Source organism: Thalassophryne amazonica, chromosome 18 (genome assembly GCF_902500255.1).
Source record: "Thalassophryne amazonica chromosome 18, fThaAma1.1, whole genome shotgun sequence".
Classification (NCBI taxonomy): domain Eukaryota; kingdom Metazoa; phylum Chordata; class Actinopteri; order Batrachoidiformes; family Batrachoididae; genus Thalassophryne; species Thalassophryne amazonica.
In genome coordinates, this window is record NC_047120.1 from 3,059,574 (window position 1) to 3,070,910 (window position 11,337).

Here is an 11,337-nt window from a genome sequence, read left to right on the forward strand (position 1 = left end):
TCTGAGACCAGCCACTCGCACAGCTGCTGAAACAATCGGTTTGCATAACCAAAGAATTTCTGCACAAACTGTCAGAAACCGTCTCTGGGAAGCTCATCTGCATGCTTGTCGTCCTCATCGGGGTCTCGACCTGACTCCAGTTCGTCGTCGTAACCGACTTGAGTGGGCAAATGCTCACATTCGCTGGCGTTTGGCACGTTGGAGAGGTGTTCTCTTCACGGATGATGCGAAGGAGATGTGTTGCACTGCATGAGGCAAATGGTGGTCACACCAGATACTGACTGGTATCCCCCCCCAATAAAACAAAACTGCACCTTTCAGAGTGGCCTTTTATTGTGGGCAGTCTAAGGCACACCTGTGCACTAATCATGGTGTCTAATCAGCATCTTGATATGGCACACCTGTGAGGTGGGATGGATTATCTCAGCAAAGGAGAAGTGCTCACTATCACAGATTTAGACTGGTTTGTGAACAATATTTGAGGGAAATGGTGATATTGTGTATGTGGAAAAAGTTTTAGATCTTTGAGTTCATCTCATACAAAATGGGAGCAAAACCAAAAGTGTTGCATTTATATTTTTGTTGAGTGTATTAAGTCCCTTTGGCTGCTCCCATGATTTCACTCGGTCACCACAGCAGATGCAAGGAGGGTCTGCATGTTGATTTGGCACAAGCTGTACACCAGATGCCCTTCCTGCTGCAACATCATGTTGCAGTGAAATGTGGCAGGCGTGGGGTTCGAACCAGGAACCTCTGTTACTGAAACCAAGTGCACTAAACACTTGGCCACCACCCCTGATATCTGTCTGTATCTTATAGTTCAGGGGTGCTCACACTTTTTCAGCATGCGAGCTACTTACAAAATGACCAAGTCAAAATGATCTACCCACTACAAAAATGCAAAACATATAATTATTTTCAAATGTATTGAGGATTGTTTGTATGTACAATGTATGTTGATGTACCTTGGATAACCGAATGAGCCAATATTGCACAACGCACATAATAATTAACTATTAATATTTTTTGTAATTACCTGAGTTTACTTTGATGACTTGCACTGAATTGAATCAGCCAGGGATGCATAGTCCGGACAGTAGCTGCTGACAGCCAGCCTCAAGCACACTTCCAAATGTTCATCAGTCATGGTGGAACGGTATTTGGACTTAATGATCTTAATGTAGGAAAAGGCTGACTCACATAAATAACTGGAGCCGAATAATGCAGTCAAGGAGGTAGCACATTTCCTCATGTTGGGGTACTTTACCTCTGTGATTAAGTTCCAGAACTGTCATGAGCTCTCGACTTCAGCTCAATGTCGGTTTGTAGAGTCAAAATCTCAGCCATGGCTTCACAGCGCCGTGTAACTGTATGTCTTGACAGCTGCAGAGCTTTGATTGAAGATAATATCTCTGCCTTATTTTTAAAGTCTCGGAACAATGAGCCAGCTGCTTTAACGAATGCCTCTTTTACCATCTCTCCGTCTTGGAAGGACTTATTGTTTTTAATGATGACGTGACTCACCCGGAACGATGCTTCGGTGGCGACTTTCGCTTTTGAAGTTTGTTGAGTGAAAAATGACTGCTGTCCAGACAACTGGGATTTTAGATCCTCTACCTTTCTCTTTCTCAGCTGGCTTTTCGGTGGGAAGTCGGTGTCATATTTTCCATGAACAGTCTAAAAATGCCGCTCCACATTTCCCTTCTGTGGTACTGCGATGTTAGACTGGCAGATGAGGCAAACGCACTTCGAAAATGACATTGTGAAAAAAAGTCCACCTCCCATTCCATATGAAAGTGATATGTTTTTGCCTTCTTACTTGGTACAGCTTTCTCACTCATTTTGATGACCATAAGCTTTAGCAAGGGCTTAAAATCAGAGGTAATTCGCTGACTAGCTTGTAAGTTTTGCTGCGCTTAGCACCGTTGTTTGCGCATGAGCGGTGACCTAAAGGTCAAAACTGAGTGGTCATCTGACTGGTTGCCCTGTATGTCAATCAAGTGACGGGATGGATAATAGCCCGACATCTATTTTTTAATGTCACGCCGCGATCGACGTAATGAGCACCCCTGTTATAGATTAATAAGCACAGTAGCTTTGTGGTTAGCGCATGTTGCCTCAGAGCAAGAAGGTCATTGCTTTGATTGCCACCTGTGGCCTTTCTGTATGGAGTTTGCATGTTCTCCCCATGTTTGTGTGGGTTTCCTCCGGGTGCTTCAATTTCCTCCCACATTTAAAGACATGCAAGTTAGGTGAATTGGAAACTTTATACATGTTCAGGTCTCCCTTGCAAGAGATCTTATCTCAATGGGACAAACCTGTTAAATTAAAATTGCACCCTATTTTCAACTTCATATATACCTTAGCTCATCCACATAATGTCTTTATTTAGTAGAGTTGCATAGGGGATACATTTTCTGGCAGCCACCATCTGTCAGCCTGTCAGAGTTTGTATCCTCCTATCTTTATAGTTGGAATTGCAACCTACCATCAGGTGTTTTATCTTCATTTATACTTTAGCTCATCCACAATTACTACAGTAAATTTCAGGGGATACAAATACTGACAGGGATAAGTACTTTGGCACGACACTGAGACGGCGGTGGGATCGAACCCGGATGGCTCGCACTAAAGACCATTCCTCTACCAGGTCAGCCAAAGGGGAATTCCCTGTTAGCCAAGCTAGCGGGAACGTCTTTTCAGTCAGGACCTGGGACCTTCATCCCGCTACATTTGTTTATACAAGTAGTTCCATGTTTTACCACCAGAGTCTTGCCGTGAGAATCCGGTTGTTAAGCGCTGACGTAACGCATCACGTGATAAATCTGTTTCCGGGTCCAAAGACCTCCAAGTTTACAATTAAAGTTACATCTGTTTGATCATTTTAAGGATTTACAGTTTACAGTTTAGTTTGTGTTTACATTGTGCGCAAACCTCCGTCCCTCCCTTCTCTGCCTCCACCTCCGTTAACCGCATTTGTCTGGTTCTATGGTCAGAACACTTAAAACTTTTTTTTTTTACTTTACATATTTTATTATGCACAGGTAAAATATACATCTGTTTGTCAATAAAAAATTATTTATTACAAACATTATTGACAATCATCTGATATAACCGGGGTCAAAACAAATACAACACTGCCATCTACTGGTTCCCAGATGCTTAGTACTTAGGGCGAATACTGCCATGAACACTACTGGCCAGTAGATGGCAGTAGAGGCCTTGAAAACAAAATTCCAGATACTCCCTGTCTGCTACATTTAAAATGCGTGGAATTTAACAAACGCAAATACAATAACAATGTCTATAAACCCAGAGAATATATTCAAGAGAGTTGTAGGCACTAGTTTAATGCTGTTGTCCGTGGAGCCTGAACAGAGTGTCTGAAATGCATTTGTTCTGTCGTGAACGTGAGATTACATCATCCTACCCATAATGCACTGCTGGGCTCAGCATATGCTCACAAAACCTTAAAAATTAGCACATTACTTTAAAACTAAAACATATCTGATATTTTCACTTTATAAAACTTCAGACATGACAGTAATTTTAAATAACTTGTCCAAAATTAGTTTGGTAAAATTTGAACCCTAAGTTAAAAATGTATGCCTCTGGATGATTTAGGTGATATTGCCAGCATATCGGTAGGGCTGTTACGATTAGGAATTTCTGGAGATGATTAATTGTCAGACAAATAATTGCGACTGACGAATATATTGTCTATTTTTTTTTCTTTTTTCCCTCTTCTTTATATTCTACTATTGTAGTATAATTACACAACTCTGGAAGAATGTTTGGCTTCTGTGAGTGGAGAAACTGGGAATGGTGCAACATTTTTATTTTCATTTTACATACAGTCCCAACTTTTTCTGATTTGTTGTTGTTTCTGTTGCATTTCTGAAATTGTTTCTCTTCATCAGTCACGTTTTGTGCTTAAACACTGCATTAAGCTCAAGATTGAACAAATAAATACCTTTGGAAAATAACAGCTGTTAAAGTTCAGAGTTTTCACCTGCTTTTTGTGATCTGTGCGTCTGAACTTCACCACAGCTTCTCCATGTCAGGGTTTTTTGTGGCTCAGTTCATTCATATATTCTCATTTTTTAAAGCTATTTGACCGTTTATTTCATCTCATGATCCCATAAATTCAGCATATGACGCGCACATGGTGTGAACAGGACGGTAACGGCAGAATCACACCTTTAGAGAAAGTTCAGAGAGAAGTAAAGGCAGCTTCACGTTTTTTTTTTTTTTTTAACTAGTTCACTCGGGTTAAAATCCTCTCTCTGTTCTGCGCTCGATGCGCACTGATGGTTCTCAGACTAACGTGTCGCACCTGCATTCAGGAATCTCCCTCACGCACCCCCTCCCTCGCAGTCTACAGCCTGTTGACTCCGTGCGCGCGCACACACACCGACATCTCTGCATTTTAGACGGCTTTTGAAGAAGACGGCCACTGTTTTAATCGGCCGTCTTATCCAAAGGCAGGACGGATCGCTCTTCAGCCTCCATGTTATTGTCCTGCCTGAAGACGAGAGCAAGGCTGCAGCACAATAACGTCAGATTCTGAGTCGTTTTATACTTTGTGGATAAAATAAATAATTCACGGTAATCGCGAATATGAAAAATAATCGCGATTGACGAATATTGTAATAATTGTGACAGCCCTACATATCGGTATGGTGTTATTGTTAGTGTTATAATTTTAGAAATGCTTGTCGCTGTTAAGCTTTGTTTATCGGTCTAAAAGTTATCGGACAAAAGTTAATCGGAAGATAATTGGTCCGATAATGGTTTTTAAAGTTATCTAAAAAGATAATCCGATAATGAAACCATTATCTTCGATAACTATCTGTTATCGGATTATCGGAACTGTGCCCACCACTGTCCAATTGAAAATAATGGAGAAACAACCTGAGCGTCTGAGATTTTTACATAAAACAAACGCAGTAACAACGTCTATAAACCCAGGTAATATATCCAGGAGAGTTTTAGGCACAACATACAAAGAGTTTTATGTTGCGATGTTAATGCTGTTGTCCGTGTGCAGCGGTGTAAGTGCAGCCTGATCAGATCGTCTCTTTAGACAGCACGCCTTTTTTGTTTGGAGCCGGAAGTTGAAAATCACATGATGCGTTACGTCACACTTAACAACCGGATTGTGAAATGAGTTATGGACACGGCGGCCGTGCGAATAGCCACTTCCGGAAAAAATGAAATCGATAGTATCGATTAATCGGCTTCATTAGTCCATCACCAAGCTGAACTGTCCTTCATTTATCATCATAAGTCACAGTTTGTCTTATTGATTTTGCTGATATTTGGTGTTCATTCTATAATAAGAACTCCAACATAAACTAACAGCTATCATTTGGATGTGGTGGAGTTGGTCTGAAATAAAGTTTAGTGGACAAACCTGCTGTGGATCAGCGAACTTCAGGCTTGAAAACAGCATCCAGCACGTTGACTAGTTTCTTCTCTTCTTTAAATCCACTCGTTTCTTCTTGCTGCTCTGCGATCTGTTTGTTTCTACCAACTCAAATATCTCGGCTTCATTAGCAGCAGTTAGCCGCTGTTTCAACAACCTTCCCGGCTCTTCCACCTTTTCGCGCTAACTTCGCCTTTTCTTCTTCTTCTGGTTTACTGTCGACCTTTGTGCTTCTGGAGCTCTTCAAAAAGCATATTCGAGGATCACAGAGTGAAGTTTGATCTGTTCACAGAAGTTTCCAGCGTCTCCAGCTAACTAGCTTTAGCCTCGGAAGACAACAGGAAACAGTTCTTCTTCGTTGCATTCTTCCTTTTCTTCTATCGAGTTTTTGCCGGTGCACAAACCAACACACTACATTATCGCCACCAACTGTTAGGGAGTGGAGCATGGCGTCTGACGTTATGTTAATGAGGAAATGTGAAGCTCAATAGCGGAGGAAAAACGTGGAGAAAGTTACACTGTACCATATTCTATTTTGCTGCTGACTGTTTCACCAACAAAAAACTTGACCTCATGATTACTCAGTTGCTTTACAGACGAAACAGCTGTTACTCTTTTTCAGACTGTTTCCTTCAATTCAGTTTCTGTGCAGGAAAATCCCCCAAATCATCTTTGAATAATCACTTTTGGACACGACCTTCTGTCCCTCACTTGCTCACTTCTCTCACTGGTCCTCAGTTCATGTCCGTCTCTTCTGTCATGTTGATCTTCCAGCATTTCTGCTGCCAAATTGTCTTCATGACAGAATCAGAAACGCCGCTGATTCAGGAAAAATGTTCCACTTTAAGACGCTCCTCGTTCCACCTCCACCATCGACTTCTGTCACCACTGATGGTTTGACTTCTGACCTTACAGGTACAGCAGCAGACATCATGAACCGGTTCTAGTTAATAACCGGAGCTCAGCCAGGTTTATTCTCCAACTATTTCCCCGCACTATGCAGGTGAGAAAAATTATGACAAACCCCCAATAAAATTCTTTACCAACTGCTGTAAATTTTGTAAGAGTCATTTTAGTGTTTAAACTATTGTGTAAATAGACTTTTGAATGAAACCTGAAGTACCAGCTGGAATCTTGACAGCAGTGTGTCGACTGTATCAGAGGACAGAAATTTGCTGGAAATACTTTTGCTGGAAGTTGAAGTTTTTTTCCAAAAATTTTATGACGATCTGTAAATTTTCTTGAATGCCGTAGTATTTTTTTCTATTAGAAAACATGAAATTCAGGAATATGTTTAATTTCGGGTGAATCTCAGTTTTCCCTGACCAAAAGTTATTTTTCACCAAATTCAAATTTCAAAATTCTGCATTTAGGAACAGAGCTTTGATGAATCAAACAAAACCATCAACATTAAAAATTTATCAGAAACTGGAGGAAAAAAAGCATTTTGGGTGAATTTTATTATTTTTCAAACAACTAGTCCGTTTACAACAAAATTCAAAGTTTTGTGAGGAAAAATTGTGAGGCTAAAGCTAGTTAGCTGGAGATGCTGGAAACTTTTGTTTTTTAAATTTTTGTTGGATTTTTTAATACAATGCAATGGACCCCAGACACGGGGTCTATAGTTGCAGTCTACACACTGCTGCCACTAAAACCTTCAAAATGGTGACTGTTCCCTTAATTGCTGGTAACTGCACCTCGTGGACACTTGGTTGACCAGGGATTGTCTTAAGATATTTCTTCAGGTTGATCTTAATAAGCCCTGTCACCTCACCACAACTGGTGTTATATGTATATCTTTTAATGACCATGTTGTTTATAGGTCATTTTTAATGTCTCTGTATTTTGGGAGTCTTTTTCTCCCCCTTTCAGCTCTATTGAGGTCAGTCTTTGGGGACAGTTATATCAATAATTGTGGCTTTTTTTCTTGCCTATTCCAAATAACATTATCGGGTTTTATTGCACCTCCTTCAATATGGCTGTTGTACTTCTGGCTGATTCTTTAACTACGGGCACTATTGGCCTTGTAAATGTAATTTCCACCACACCATTGCCTTACAATATAAAGCGCCTTGGGGCAACTGTTTGTTGTGATTTGGCGCTATATACATGTGACCTGATGTCACTGTTTATCTCCATAGAAACTACCCAAACAATCTTTCATACAAACTGTTTAAAGGGACATTACAGTGTTGTGGTGGAAATTACGGCAATAGTGTGGGACAACTACATTTTGTTTTAAAAAAATCACAACAGTTGTATGACACTGAATAACCCAATTATGTTTTGATTATTTTACTGATATTTTATTCAGAGATATTTTAAAACATTAGAAAAAACGTTTCTTTACCATTCATTTTTATCATTGAAGATCAAAAGTCTGGGTGTGGGACAAGCACAAAATGGCAATATTTGCATATAATGATGCTGAAAAAAGGTGAAAAAGTCATCATAGACTACTAGAACACATTTCTTAACACACTTTCATTGTAAAGATAACTATAAAAGTGTGAAATTTCCCCTTTTTTCTGTTTTTCATACAATATGATCAAAGGACATAAGTGCCCGTAGTCTAAGAATCACCCATATACACACACACACTCACATACATACATACATATATATATACACATATATACATATACATACACACATATACACACACACTCAACAAAAATATAAACGCAACACCTTTGGTTTTGCTCCCATTTTGTATGAGATGAACTCAAAGATCTAAATCTTTTTCCACATACACAATATCACCATTTCTCTCAAATATTGTTCACAAACCCGTATAAATCTGATAGTGAGCACTTCTCCTTTGCTGAGATAATCCATCCCACCTCACAGGTGTGCCATACCAAGATGCTGATTAGACACCATGATTAGTGCACAGGTGTGCCTTAGACTGTCCACAATAAAAGGCCACTCTGAAAGGTGCAGTTGTCACACAGCACAATGCCACAGATGTCGCAAGATTTGAGGGAGCGTGCAGTTGGCATGCTGACAGCAGGAATGTCAACCAGAGCTGTTGCTCGTGTATTGAATGTTCATTTCTCTACCATAAGCCATCTCCAAAGGCGTTTCAGAGAATTTGGCAGTACATCCAACCAATCTCACAACCGCAGACCACGTGTAACCACACCAGCCCAGGACCTCCACATCAAGCATGTTCACCTCCAAGATCGTCTGAGACCAGCCACTCGGACAGCTGCTGAAACAATCGGTTTGCATAACCAAAGAATTTCTGCACAAACTGTCAGAAACCGTCTCAGGGAAGCTCATCTGCATGCTCGTCGTCCTCATTGGGGTCTCGACCTGACTCCAGTTCGTCGTCGTAACCGACTTGAGTGGGCAAATGCTTACATTCGCTGGCGTTTGGCACGTTGGAGAGGTGTTCGCTTCACGGATGATGCGAAGGAGATGTGTTGCACTGCATGAGGCAAATGGTGGTCACACCAGATACTGACTGGTATCCCCCCCCAATAAAACAAAACTGCACCTTTCAGAGTGGCCTTTTATTGTGGGCAGTCTAAGGCACACCTGTGCACTAATCATGGTGTCTAATCAGCATCTTGATATGGCACACCTGTGAGGTGGGATGGATTATCTCAGCAAAGGAGAAGTGCTCACTATCACAGATTTCGACTGGTTTGTGAACAATATTTGAGGGAAATGGTGATTGTGTATGTGGAAAAAGTTTTAGAAGTTTTTTGAGTTCATCTCATAGAAAATGGGAGCAAAACCAAAAGTGTTGCGTTTATATTTTTGTTCAGTATATATATATATATATATATATATATATAAATTTCTGCCTCAACATCAATAACTCCACCCTGTCCCCCTCACATTCGCAACCTTGGAGTCATCTTTGATACCAACCTGTCTTTTGAACAGCACATCAATCACATCTCTAGAACCGCTTTTGTTCATCTCAAGAACATTGCCCGTCTCCGTCCATCACTCTCCTTTCCTGCTGCAGAAACCCTGGTCCACGCCTTTATTACATCCAGGTTAGACTACTGTAACAGCATCTTTTATGGTACATCTTCAGAAGTCCTAAATAAACTCCAGTACATTCCAAACTCCGCTGCTTGTTTGCTCACCTACACCTGTTCCCATGAACACATCACCCTTATCCTTAAGAACCTTCATTGGCTTCCTGTTCTACAGCAGATCCATTTCAAAATCCTTCTCCTCACATACAAAACCCTCCACAATCAGGCTCCCTCCAATCTTACTAGCATGTTTCACTACCATACCAAGCACCAGACCAAAGCCTTTTCCATAGCTGCTCCCTTCCTCTGGAACTCTCTCCCCAAACAGATTCCTGACTGCCCACCTTCAAGACCCAAGTTAAAACCAATTTTTTTAGATCTGCTTTTAATTTGTGATTATTTTATCTTATTTATTTTGCTTTGTTTATAAACCTGTAAAGCTTCTTTGCGCATTGTTAAAAGCGGGTTATACAAATCAAATGTATTATTATTGTTGATTTATGTGCAGAATAAATAAATTAAGTCATTCATTCATGCTAAGGTTTCTACTCCTTTTGCAGTCGCCCAGATTATCTTTATTTATCAATAACTGGTCTTTAGTTCCAAGTAGCCACCAATGTCAAGATGTTCATAAATGTCATCAGCTATGATTTGTGTCAGCCATTTGTACGTTGTTGTTGGGCAGCAGATGGGTCTGTACTTGTTGGGTAGCTGTGTTTCCTTGGTCTTTGGTAGCAGGCTTGTGTTCCCAGTCATTAGCCAGTCTGGTGTGTCCTCTTCGCCATTAAATATTTTTGTGAAAGCTACGGCATAATGGTGGTGCAATGCTGTCAGCCTTTCAACCAAAAATTTGGGATTTTATAAATGTCAGGTGCCTTGAAGTTACTGTATTCACTCATTTTCTTTCTAATCTCCTCTTCAGTGATTTCAATTACTGACATTTGCTGTTTGTTTTATTATTTCAAACCACTCTGCCTCCTGGTGTTTTGTGTCTTCAAAGAGTGGACTTCAGAATTTTTCAGCTTCTTCTTTCTCTGGTGGCTGATGTACTTCTACTGTGTCCTTTGCCATGGTCGTGTAGACTTGGGTTTTTTGCAAACTGCTTGTTTTTTTGTTTTGCATTTTTGCTCTGTATGAATTATTGTGTGTTTGTTCAGAGCGGTCTTTCGTCCAAATCTTTGCCCACACTCAGAACAGACAAATGCTTTTTGCCCTGGATGAATTATCATGTGTGTGTTCAGAGTGCTCTTTTGTCCAAATCTTTTGCCACACTCAGAACAGACAAATGGTTTTTGCCCTGTATGAATTATCATGTGTCTGTTCAGTGTGTTCTTTTGGCCAAATCTTTTACCACACTCAGAACAGACAAATGCTTTTTGTCCTGTATGAATTATCATGTGTCTGTTTAGGCTGCCCTTTCGTCCAAATCTTTGACCACACTCAGAACAGACAAATGCTTTGTGCCCTGTATGAATTATCATGTGTGTGTTCAGGTGGCTCTTTAGACCAAAGCTTTTACCACAATCAGAACAGACAAATGCTTTTTGCCCTGTATGAATTATCATGTGTCTGTCCAGGTATCTCTTTTGTCCATATCTTTTACCACACTCAGAACAGACGAATGCTTTTTGCCCTGTGTGAATTATCATGTGTTCGTTCAGGTGGCTCTTTAGTCCAAATCTTTTACCACACTCAGAACAGACAAATGCTTTTTGTCCTGTATGAATTATCATGTGTCTGTTCTGGTAGCACTTTTGTCCAAAACTTTGACCACATTCAGAACAGCCAAATTGTTTTTCTCCTGTATGAATTATCATGTGTCTGTTCAGGTTGCCCTTTTGTCCAAATCTTCGACCACATTCAGAACAGACAAATGGTTTTTCTCCTGTCTGAATTGTAATGTGTTTGTTC